Here is a 10,269-nt window from a genome sequence, read left to right as displayed (position 1 = left end):
GGGCAAGAAAGTGCTCGGCGATGTTTTGCCGAGGTATCGGAGAGTCGCCACTCTCCACTAGTCCTCGTTGGAGCACCCGCGCAAGGGTCTTGCTCCCCCTTGGTCCGCGCAAGGACCAAGTGCTCTCTACGGGCTGATTCTTTGACATCCGTCATGGTGAATCGCCCAAAACCGCTCACAAGCTTGACACGAGCCACCCACAAGAACTCTGGGCGGTCTTCGTGCCTCCAATCACCACCAAACTGTCTAGGTGATGGCGATCACCAAGAGTAACAAGCAAAGAACTCTCACTTGACCCAATCAAGGCACTAGAGAGTGGTGGATGCACACTTGACTCTTGGAATTCAACTAGAGAAGGATTCTCACGAGAAATCTCTCAAAACTCAATCCTCTCTAGGCTCTTGCTTCTCTCTTGCACCACAAGGTGATTCTCAACTGATCAAATGGGCAAGAGGCCTCCCATGGACGAGGTGGAGGAGTATAAATACACCCCATAAAGTCCAAGGGTCGGTCAACCGTTTTACACTGAAAACGGGGTCACCGGACGCTAGTTATGTTGCACCGGACGCACTGCACCGAGCGTCCGGTGACCTCATAACGGCTAACTGTACTCTCTCTGACAGAGCACCGGACGCTACTTCCCAGCGTCTGGTGATACCGTCCGGTGCAAGGGTGAACTTTACACCCTCCCTGAGTTTAGGACCGGACGCTACCCAGTGAGCCCGGTGCTAGCGTCCGGTGCCTTGGTCAAAATTCAGACCTCCCTCGGGTTAGGACCGAACGCTACTCGATGCGTAGCGTCCGGTGCTAGCGTCCGGTGCCTAACCCTAGGGACTCAGGTACTCTCACTGCCAACGACCTCACTGGACGCACTCACAGAGCGTCCGGTGCAGTGTGTGGTGCCAACTTAGGCACCCAAACTTCGTCGAAACGCGACCGTTCCAAAACAAAGTTTGTTCCTCTCGATCTAAGGACTATCTCTGAGCTGCCTAGTGCTAGGTTTACCAAGTGTGCACCACACCTAAACCTAAAGCCTTGCCTAAGTCAAGCTACTAGATCAAAGCCCCTCTTAATAGTTGTGGGGGTATAAACCCCTATAGCCTTACGGCTAGATGTTGGGTATTTTAAACGCAAACAGAAAAATCCGCAAGCGCACGGATACCGATGTAGCTTTCACCCGGGAGTATTTCAGAGTATCGATTTTCCACAGAGAACGTGAGTGTACTAATTAAGATCCAAGATCACCCAAGGATAACTATATAATTATTTTTGGTGGGAAGAGAGGAAGTTTCCTGAGAGTTCTCTAGTTGATCTAAGAATCAAGAATTACTTCAAGATTATCTATATCGGGACATCAGAACACTAACCACAGAAAGAGATGAGAAGGGGGCTAGGAAGCTCTGACTACGGTCTGTGGGGGTATAAACCCCTATACCCTTACGGCTGGACTTGGGCCAGGAGGCTTGGCCCATTATGAGACGAGTCCAAAGCTTGATCCGACAACCTGGAGTTCCGCGCAAGAAAACAAGATGTGGAGATCAAGCAGGATTCTGGTCGGTTAGAATAGGAATTGATATCGAATTATCCATGGCAATTGTAACCGACTAGGATTAGTTTCCAGATCTGTAACCCTGCCCTCCAGACTATATAAGGAGGGGCAAGGGACCCCCCTAGGACACATCATATTCTCTCAACACAAATCAATACAACCAGACGCAGGACGTAGGTATTACGCCAACTCGGCGGCCGAACCTGGATAAAAATCTTGTCCGTGTCTTGCGTCACCACCGAGTTCGTAGTTTGCGCACCGTCTACCGATAAACTACTACCGTGGGTATACCCCAAGGTAGACTGCCGACTAGCTTTCGTCGACAGTGGCGCGCCAGGTAGGGGGTGTGCGTGCAACTTTTCCGGCGAACAAGATGGTCACGATCCCAGCTTCCGCGACCGTGCCCGAAGGCCTCACGTTCACCGTCGGCCAGATCACGTGGACGACGTGCAGCGGCGGCTTCGCGACCACGGTTCCGAAAGAGATCCAGATCCAATCTGAGATCACGCCGTCTCCGACCACACGCATGACGGCACCAAGCGCCCGACCACCGTTCCCACTCTACAAGGGAAAGGAGATCGACTGCTCGGACCTCCTCCAAGCGCTCGATCGCGCTGACTCCAAGCTACTCGAAGTCTCCCAACTAATAGATGGAGTTCTGCGCCGGCCCGACCAAGCTGCTCGAGCGGATTTTTCGAAATCCCGCCGGCCAACTCGTGTCGCCACACACGAACGGCTGGGAACGTCCCTGACGATAACCTCAACCCCCTCAGGACGATCCGTCGAGCTCAAAAAGGAAGACTATCCTTGCGGCCTGAACAACTCGGCCTCTGTTTACTCACAGCATGTCCAATCCGTTTTCAGCAAGGCGGGTTGGTCGCCGACAAGGAACAATCGTCACCATGTCAACATGGTGACAATCCGAGAGCTACGGGACGGCCAGGTTTCCAGCACCAACTCAAGCACCGGCTCCGTCCCCACCGAGGTTATAAACACCGAAGACGAGGGTTACGACCTGGATTTTTCTTCACACCCTCCGGGTTTCGACCGATTCCCGATATTCCCCCCCGGCGAGGGGATATTGTGTTCAATGTCAGCGCCGACGAACCGGCCATTGACGGAGAAACAGATGACCAGAGGAAACTCCGCGAACAGCGTAACGCCGATCGCGCCCGACGGCGTGCGGACGAGCAACAACAGATGCCACCAAGTAACCTCAACGATGCCTTTGACATGGTCGGGGACCAGCCAGTCTACAAAACGCCAAGCGCCAACGTGGCTGTCGCCATGGCCAACCTGGATCGGCTTCCTGACACCCCCGAATGCCAGGGAGTCCGGACCAGCATCCGAGCACACCTGATCGCCGCAATGGGACAGACAGCCACTCTGCTCAAGAGAGTCCAGGACGTCTCTTATACGGAAGCCGCCTCCGACCAGACTAATCGTAGCCAGGTCTCACCCAGCAGGCGTCACCGCAGCCGCTCCCCCGACAACCGTCGAGGGGACTCGCGGCGCGACGATGGTGGTCGGGACGCCGATGGCCGCCGCAAGCAAATTCATGGCGTACGCGGCCAAGAAGAAGATCAACACAGGGATCTCCGCCACAACATCCCTCCCAAAGATGCCCGGGACCGCATCAACAGGCGCGCCGCAGAGAGAGCAGTCCACGAAAACCTGCGCCGCATCGAGTACGATGCGACCCACGGTCCTCCGGGCCTAAGACAGTTCTCCTCACACCTCTGCCAGGTCGTGTGGCCCCGTAATTTCAAGCTCGAAAAACTTAAAAAATACGACGGCAAGGAAAATCCAGAGAACTGGATCACTCTCTATGAAATCGCCATCCGATCAGCGGCAGGAGATGAGCACGTCATGGCTAACTACTTCCCCGTAGTCCACGACCAGGCTGGTCATCAGTGGCTTCTCGGCTTGCCCGAGGACTCCTTCGACTCTTGGGAAGAGCTACGCCAGGCTTTCATCGACAACTTCATCGCCACATGCGAGCAGCCCGGAAACAAGTATGACCTTGAAAGGATAAGAGACAGGAAGAATGAACCTCTGCGCGATTACATCCGACGATTCTCGGATATGCGCCTCAAAATCCCGAAGATTTCTCATGACGAGGCCATCTCAGCCTTTATCAAGGGCTTGCGTTTCCATGAAGCGCTGAGGAACAAGCTGTTGCGTAAGCGCCCATCAACGGTAGCAGAGCTCCTCGCCACGGCTAAAAATTACGCCGATGCCGATGACGCAGAAAAACTAATCCGAGACGATGCGAGAGGCCCCGACCAGCCTTCCCGGCGAGATGACGGTCGTGGTCGCTACGACAACAGAAATCACCGCCGCTCCGACAACCGCGATCACCGAGAGGGTTGGGATCGGCGGCGCGACAGCCGCGACGACTTCAGAGGAAAGCGCCCTCGCGACTACGACCACGAAGTAAATACGGTCAAACGTCCCAATGGACGACGGGACTACCAAGACGACTACAACAAAACGTTGAAGGGACCGTGCCAGCTACACCCAAAGTCTAACCATACCATGGAAGAGTGCCGCGTCCTCAAAAGTATCTATACACGGCGGGCCGCCCAAGAGGACTCCGCCAAGAAAAATAACAAGCGCGACGGGCACGACCACGAAGATGAGGATGAGGACCAAGATAGGGACCCCCGACACCAATACGTCAGCCCCACTGACGTGGTCCACTCCATTTTCGGGGGCAAGGTCTCCACTGAGTCCAAGCGAGAAAGAAATCTGTTAAAGAGAGCCTGCCTCAACATAGACAGCACGGACGGGCTGATCGCAGATCCGAAATTTCCCGCGTGGTCCCACAGGGAGATCTCGTTCAGCAGGAAGGACCAGTGGGCCGCTATCCCAGAGCCGGGTCGTTTCCCACTGATTCTTGATCCCTGCATCAATAGCATCAGATTCGAGCGCGTGCTCGTGGACGGGGGAAGCTCCATCGACATCCTCTTCCGCAACAGCCTGCCCGCCCTCAAGATATCATCGGCACAACTAAAACCTTACGACGCCCAATTCTGGGGGGTTTTGCCAGGTCAAAGTTCAGTGCCCCTTGGACAGATAACATTGCCTGTCCAATTCGGCACACCCGACCACTTCCGGACGGAGTTCATCAACTTCGTAGTTGCGGATTTCGACGGGACCTATCACGCCAAACTGGGACGCCCATCGCTGACAAAGTTCATGGCAGTACCGCACTACTCATACCTGGTCCTTAAGATGCCCACGGAGAAGGGCGTCCTAACCGTCAGAGGCAACGTCTACACTGCGTACACCTGCGAAGAAGAAAGCTTCAAGATCACTGAGGCAATCGACCTCTCAATCCGCATGGCGGAAACAGCAAACCAAGCCGCACAGCTACCTCCCGATCAGCTCCGATTACCCGAACAGGCGACAGCCAGGAAGAACTCGAAATCGTTTCATCTCAAGGCTGGGAGAAAAAGGCCTCCCTTTCTTCAAACTATTGAAAGCGTCAGAAAAATTTTCTTGGACAGATGAAGCCGACGCTGCGTTCACTCAGCTTAAGACCTTCCTCACTTCGTCACCTGTCCTCACAACGCCTCAGCCCAATGAAGACCTACTTCTTTACATTGCTGCAACCGACAGGGTTGTTTCCACGGCAATAGTGGTCGAGCGAGATGAACCAGGTCATGCTTACAAGGTCCAGTGACCCGTTTACTTCATAAGTGAAGTCCTAAACGAGTCCAAGGCTAGGTGTCGGTGTTTTTCCCCCGGGGGGTCACACCAACGAGTAAATTTGTATGCGTGCTCCCCTTTCCGGATGGTGATGCAAGAAGACACAGAGATTTATCCTGGTTCGGGCAAGAGAAGGCCCTACGTCCAGCGGGGGGAGAGAGTTTGTATTATCTTGCACCTAAGTGCTTGTACAGGGGCAAATACAAGCGTGGTATGAAGTGTGTAGCTCTACTACGTGTGTGTGTTCTTGTGTTGTGATCTGTCCCTCTTCTATTCCTGAGTCCCTCCTTTTATAGCTCCAAGGAGAGACACAGGGTACATGCATAGATGTTAGAGTAGGGATCGATAGCCGCATGGAGCGCTGACCTACTCGAGGCTTCCGTACGGCATGGCCTCGAGCCGTCCCATCTTGATAGCTTGGTGATGATTACGCGTGCTCCTGCATGCTGCCCTGCCAGCCGCCTTGTGCTAGTTCTGAGGTCGCATGCTCGTATGGTATGGTGGCGGATCCGGCGGAGCAGCTGTGGCGTTTGTCAGTCGACGCCCGACTTGTCCCTGGGAAGGGACTTTGTTCGGTCGAGGGTCGGGCGCCGCGTAATATGCTGATATCTGGAGCGCTGACCTTGGGTGTCTCGAGGGGGTCCCGATTAGACGTTCCATCCTTGTTTCCCGTGTCCTGACTCGCCCTGGGTCGTTCGGTGGGAAGGCTGCAAAAAGAACGATGGGACAGAAGCTTGCTCCCTGTCACGCCTTCCGTGACCTGTGTGTTAGGTGGGGAAGCGTCAGGTGCATTTAATGCTTCGGCTCGCGTGCGCGCGTCGGGCGGCGGACAGTGTCCTCACGCCCGGCACCTCTCAGTTCGCTCGAGCCCGCTTCCGTCATCGAGGGCAGCCGTCGTTCGAGTCCTGAACCGATTCGCTCGAGACTATTTCCGTCTTCGAGGCTGCGACTGTCGATGGCGGCGCATACGTAAGATTAGAGCGTCGAATTAAGGGTCTCGACCTTCGTACGGGCAATCTCATAATGTGCATTGCTGAGGGTACCCCTAACCGATACCCTCGACAGTAGCCCCCGAGCCTTCATTCGAGCGCTAGCGCTCGAATGGAGGTTTTGATTTACGGTCGAATTTTTGTGGGGGCGCGCGAGCGACCCCGCGGGGTAGCCCCCGAGCCCTCGGAGGAGTTTTTGACTCCTTCGAGGGTTATGTTGTCTAATTCGCAGAAACGCTTTCGACACCAGTGGTGGAAGATTCTGACTGGCTCGTTTTTGCCCGTGGGTTTCGACGTACTCTCGATAGAGCGAGCGTCTTTCATCCCAAATTGAGTTCCTAGCGGGTAGTCCAAGTGAGAACCTGTGCCCCTTTCGAGGGGGGTCAGCTGTAGCCCGGAGGCGTCCTCATAAAGCAGGGTCGACGTGGTCGGGGATACTGGTCTCATTCGATAGAGTCCAGCGGCTTGATGCCTCCCTTCGGGGGGATTCCTCTCGACTGTCTCGACCCTACCTTGAACATCACCAGCGAGTCCACGAGGCGGGCCTCGATCTTCGACCGCTCGCTGGGGATCCCTGACTCTGGCGCTCGAGATCGGCTGTCGAACCCTTTCAGCGGGCCAGCCATCGACCTCCCGAGACTTTTGCGGTTATGTCCCTTGGCTTACGAGGGAAGGAAATGGTCGTGGCGGATCGCCTTTCTGCCCGTTGGGCGCGTCTTTTTAGGCGGATGACGTTACGATACCGTATCGGCGAGGAATTCGGAGAGTCCGGCCTGTGAGGAGAGAGAGAGAGATGTCAGGCGGCGCATTTATGGGGGGAGTTACCTTACTTCTCGGATCTGTCCGTTGGCGGACAGCTGCCTATAAATATGTCGTCGCGTCACCGCCGTTCCTCTCCCTTCCGCCTTCTCGCTCTCGTTCCTTTGCTGCCTTTGCTTTCTCGTCATCTCACGCGCACACACCCCCTCGAGCCATAGCGAACCCACCGCCCCGTCAGCCGAGATGCCTGTAAGACTCGTCGCCGCCGATGACTGGCGCCCGTCGTCGATGACGGAGCGCCGGCTGTTAGAGCTCGAGAAGGAGGGACTGCTGCGCCGCCGCACCTCGCTGTCGTCGCCAGAGTGGATCGCGCCGCCAGCGAGCCACAGGGCGCCTCAGCCACCCGAGGGCTACGTGGTGTCGTTCGCCAAGTTTCACCACCACGGTCTGGGCGCGCCTCCAAGCCGCTTCATGCGGGCCCTCTGCTTCCATTATGGGGTGGAGCTGCAGCACTTCTCCCCGAACGCCATCACCGTGGCGGCGGTCTTCGCCGCCGTGTGTGAGGGCTTCCTAGGGATGATGCCGCACTGGGAGCTGTGGCTCCACCTCTACAGGGGCGAGCTGTTTCACGCCTCCACCGGAACCACGGGCGTGAGGAAACCCGTACGGGCGGGTTGCCTCAATCTGGTGCAGAAGACGGGGAAGACGGACCGGCCGCGGGAGTACATCCCGGTAGGGTTGTCGACCAACCACGCCGGTTGGGACTCCCAATGGTTCTACCTGCGGAACGACGACAACCTCCTTCCTTCCTACTCGGGCCGTCTGATCTTGGAGCGCCCGGCGGACTGGACTTACGGCGTCGTCCAAGCTCATCAGCCTCGGCTCGACCCTCTCCTCGACGCCCTGAAGAAGCTTCGCCAGGAAGGTTTGACCGCCGCCCTTGTCCTCTCGGCCGTCCATCATCGGAGAGTTCTCCCTCTGATGTCGCGACCGCTGAGGATGGACGAGATGGGCCTTGGCGTTTCGTCTCGGGACCTCGAGGCATGTCGGATGTCCAGCGAACCTCCGGCGGACGATGAAGTCGCGGCCCGAGTCAGGGCCGCAATTGCCGGTGATTTTAAGCCGGAGCATGTCAACGGCTTCCCCATGAGGCCTGACGCAGGCTCGATCGATCTGGTACGCTTTCTTCTTACGCGCACCCTCGATTCTGGGTTTCTCTTATTCCCTCTCCTTCTTCTAAGTCTACCTTAGTTTTGGCAGGGTCGAATTGATGTCCGGTCCTCGAGGCCTCCGGTAAAGGAGGACGAGGTGGATCGCGACAAGCGGCGCCAATCCGCCGAGAAGCTGAAGTCTGCCAAGGACTCCGCAAAGAAGGGGGAGAAGAAGAAGAACCTCGACCGCCAGGCATTAGAGGCGCGTCGAGCCAAATCCAGGCAGAGGGGGGAACCTGAGGAAGAATCCCCCAACGATGATGATGACGACGACGAGAGTAGCGACGACTCCGAGGGGATGGCGTCGCGCCTTGATCGGATCCTCGAGGGCCCGCCTCGAGGTGACGTCGACGCCCCCCGGACGGAGGCGCCGGAGGAGGGTCCGAGCGGATCTCGTCGTCCCCGGCCCGACGCTCCTTCCGCGCTCAAGGCGGGCCAAGACGCACCGCGCCCTCCCCTGGCGCCCAGGGAGAGTGGTCCGGCTAGGTCCCAGGCGTCGGGGCCGCTAACTCGCGGTCGCGCTGCGGCCTCTGAGAAAGGGGACGCCGGTCGTAGGAGCGCGAGTCCCGGCGCCCGCCAGGCGGGGACCGACGTACCTAGGCCAGTTTCTGCCCCCGAGGGGCCTAGCACCCCGACGCGGGGTGGTTCGAGGCCCGCTGGTCGGGTAGGCGGAAGGCAGGCCGTTCTGCCCGTGGGGTAAGCTCTTTTGTTGTTGCGGTCTTTGTCCCCCCATTCTTTCACCCTTCCTCACATGCCGACTTTTTCTCAGGCTGAAACGGACCCTCGAGCAGGCCCAACCATCGATGGCCAAGAGGCTCAGAACAGGTGCCGCCTCCACGGAACCAGGTTCGTAGTTAATTCCTGGGTGTCGCGATATTCTTACGTCGGTTATCATAACGTCTGACCCTCACCCTTTGTTTTGTAGGCCCGTCAAGCACCCAACCTTCAGTCGGCGTTGAGATGGCTTTGCCTCGTCCCGCGCCTACTCCGCCGCCACCGACTCATGATGCGGCCCCCCAGATGCGAGCATCAGAGGGAGCCCCCGAGCCCTCTCGATTGGGGGTCGAGGGGGAACCCATCACCATCAGCGATACGTCTGATGGCAACGAAGCGTCTGGGGGCGCTCGACCTATGGAGGAAGAAGCGTCGACCCCCAACGTCGCAGGACGGATTCCCTGGCCCGCAGGCCTTCGAGTCCTTGAGGCGCAAAGGAAGATGGTGGAGGAGGAGGGGCGGGAGCGCGAGGCGACGCAGCCGTCACTGGAGCAGCAGCAGCAGCAACCTCTGCCGGAGGAGCAACTGCAGCATCAGCAGGAGGAGCAGCAGCAGCAGCTGGGGCAGCAACAGCAGCTGGGGGGCCAGGAGAACGAGCCGCTCGAGCCCCCGCCTCAAATTTTGGCTGAACCGGCGCCGCTGGCGTCGCAAGAGCCCGGCGATCAAGAGGGAGATTTGCCGGTGTACGGGCCTCCTACCCCAGCGTGGCTCCTCCCGGGGGCGCCTGCCGCGATCCGGGCAGAGTCGGGGCGAGCGGACGGAGTGGTGGCGCTCGCCTGCATGATGCGCACCCCTACCGACCCCGAGTCCGAGATCAAGGGGACACTCTACGGCATGGACGGGATCGCCCCAGGGTTCCTCCGGGAGCGTCGAGCGTGGGAGGACCGTTTTCCCTCTGAGGAAGACGAGATCGGATCGTCTGGGAGTAAGGACGGTACGTGGAAGACGGTGGACGACGACGGCCGGTTCCCTTGCCTCGCCGACCTGTTCTTGCGCCACGGGGGTTCCCTCGAGACCGTCGAGAACTTCCTCCGCGGCGTCAAGGTGCGGGCCGATCGGGAGATGGAGAACTGGTGCCCCGATCGGATTCGTATCCGAGCTTCCAGCGACCCGTCCGAGCCCAATATCTTCCTCGATGACAAGAAGGAAGTCGAGAAGTGGGAGCACGTCGAGGAGCTCCGCCTTTGGATGAAACACGTGGTGGGGCTCCTATCGGACGTCATCAACAACGGGCTCGGGCCCGCTTATTTTGTAAGTGTTTCTCGAGCTCCAA

The sequence above is a fragment of the Sorghum bicolor genome, chromosome 1, assembly GCF_000003195.3.
Source record: "Sorghum bicolor cultivar BTx623 chromosome 1, Sorghum_bicolor_NCBIv3, whole genome shotgun sequence".
In the NCBI taxonomy this organism is placed as follows: domain Eukaryota; kingdom Viridiplantae; phylum Streptophyta; class Magnoliopsida; order Poales; family Poaceae; genus Sorghum; species Sorghum bicolor.
The sequence above is the reverse complement of the archived record's forward strand: the minus strand, read 5'-3'. Positions refer to the sequence as shown.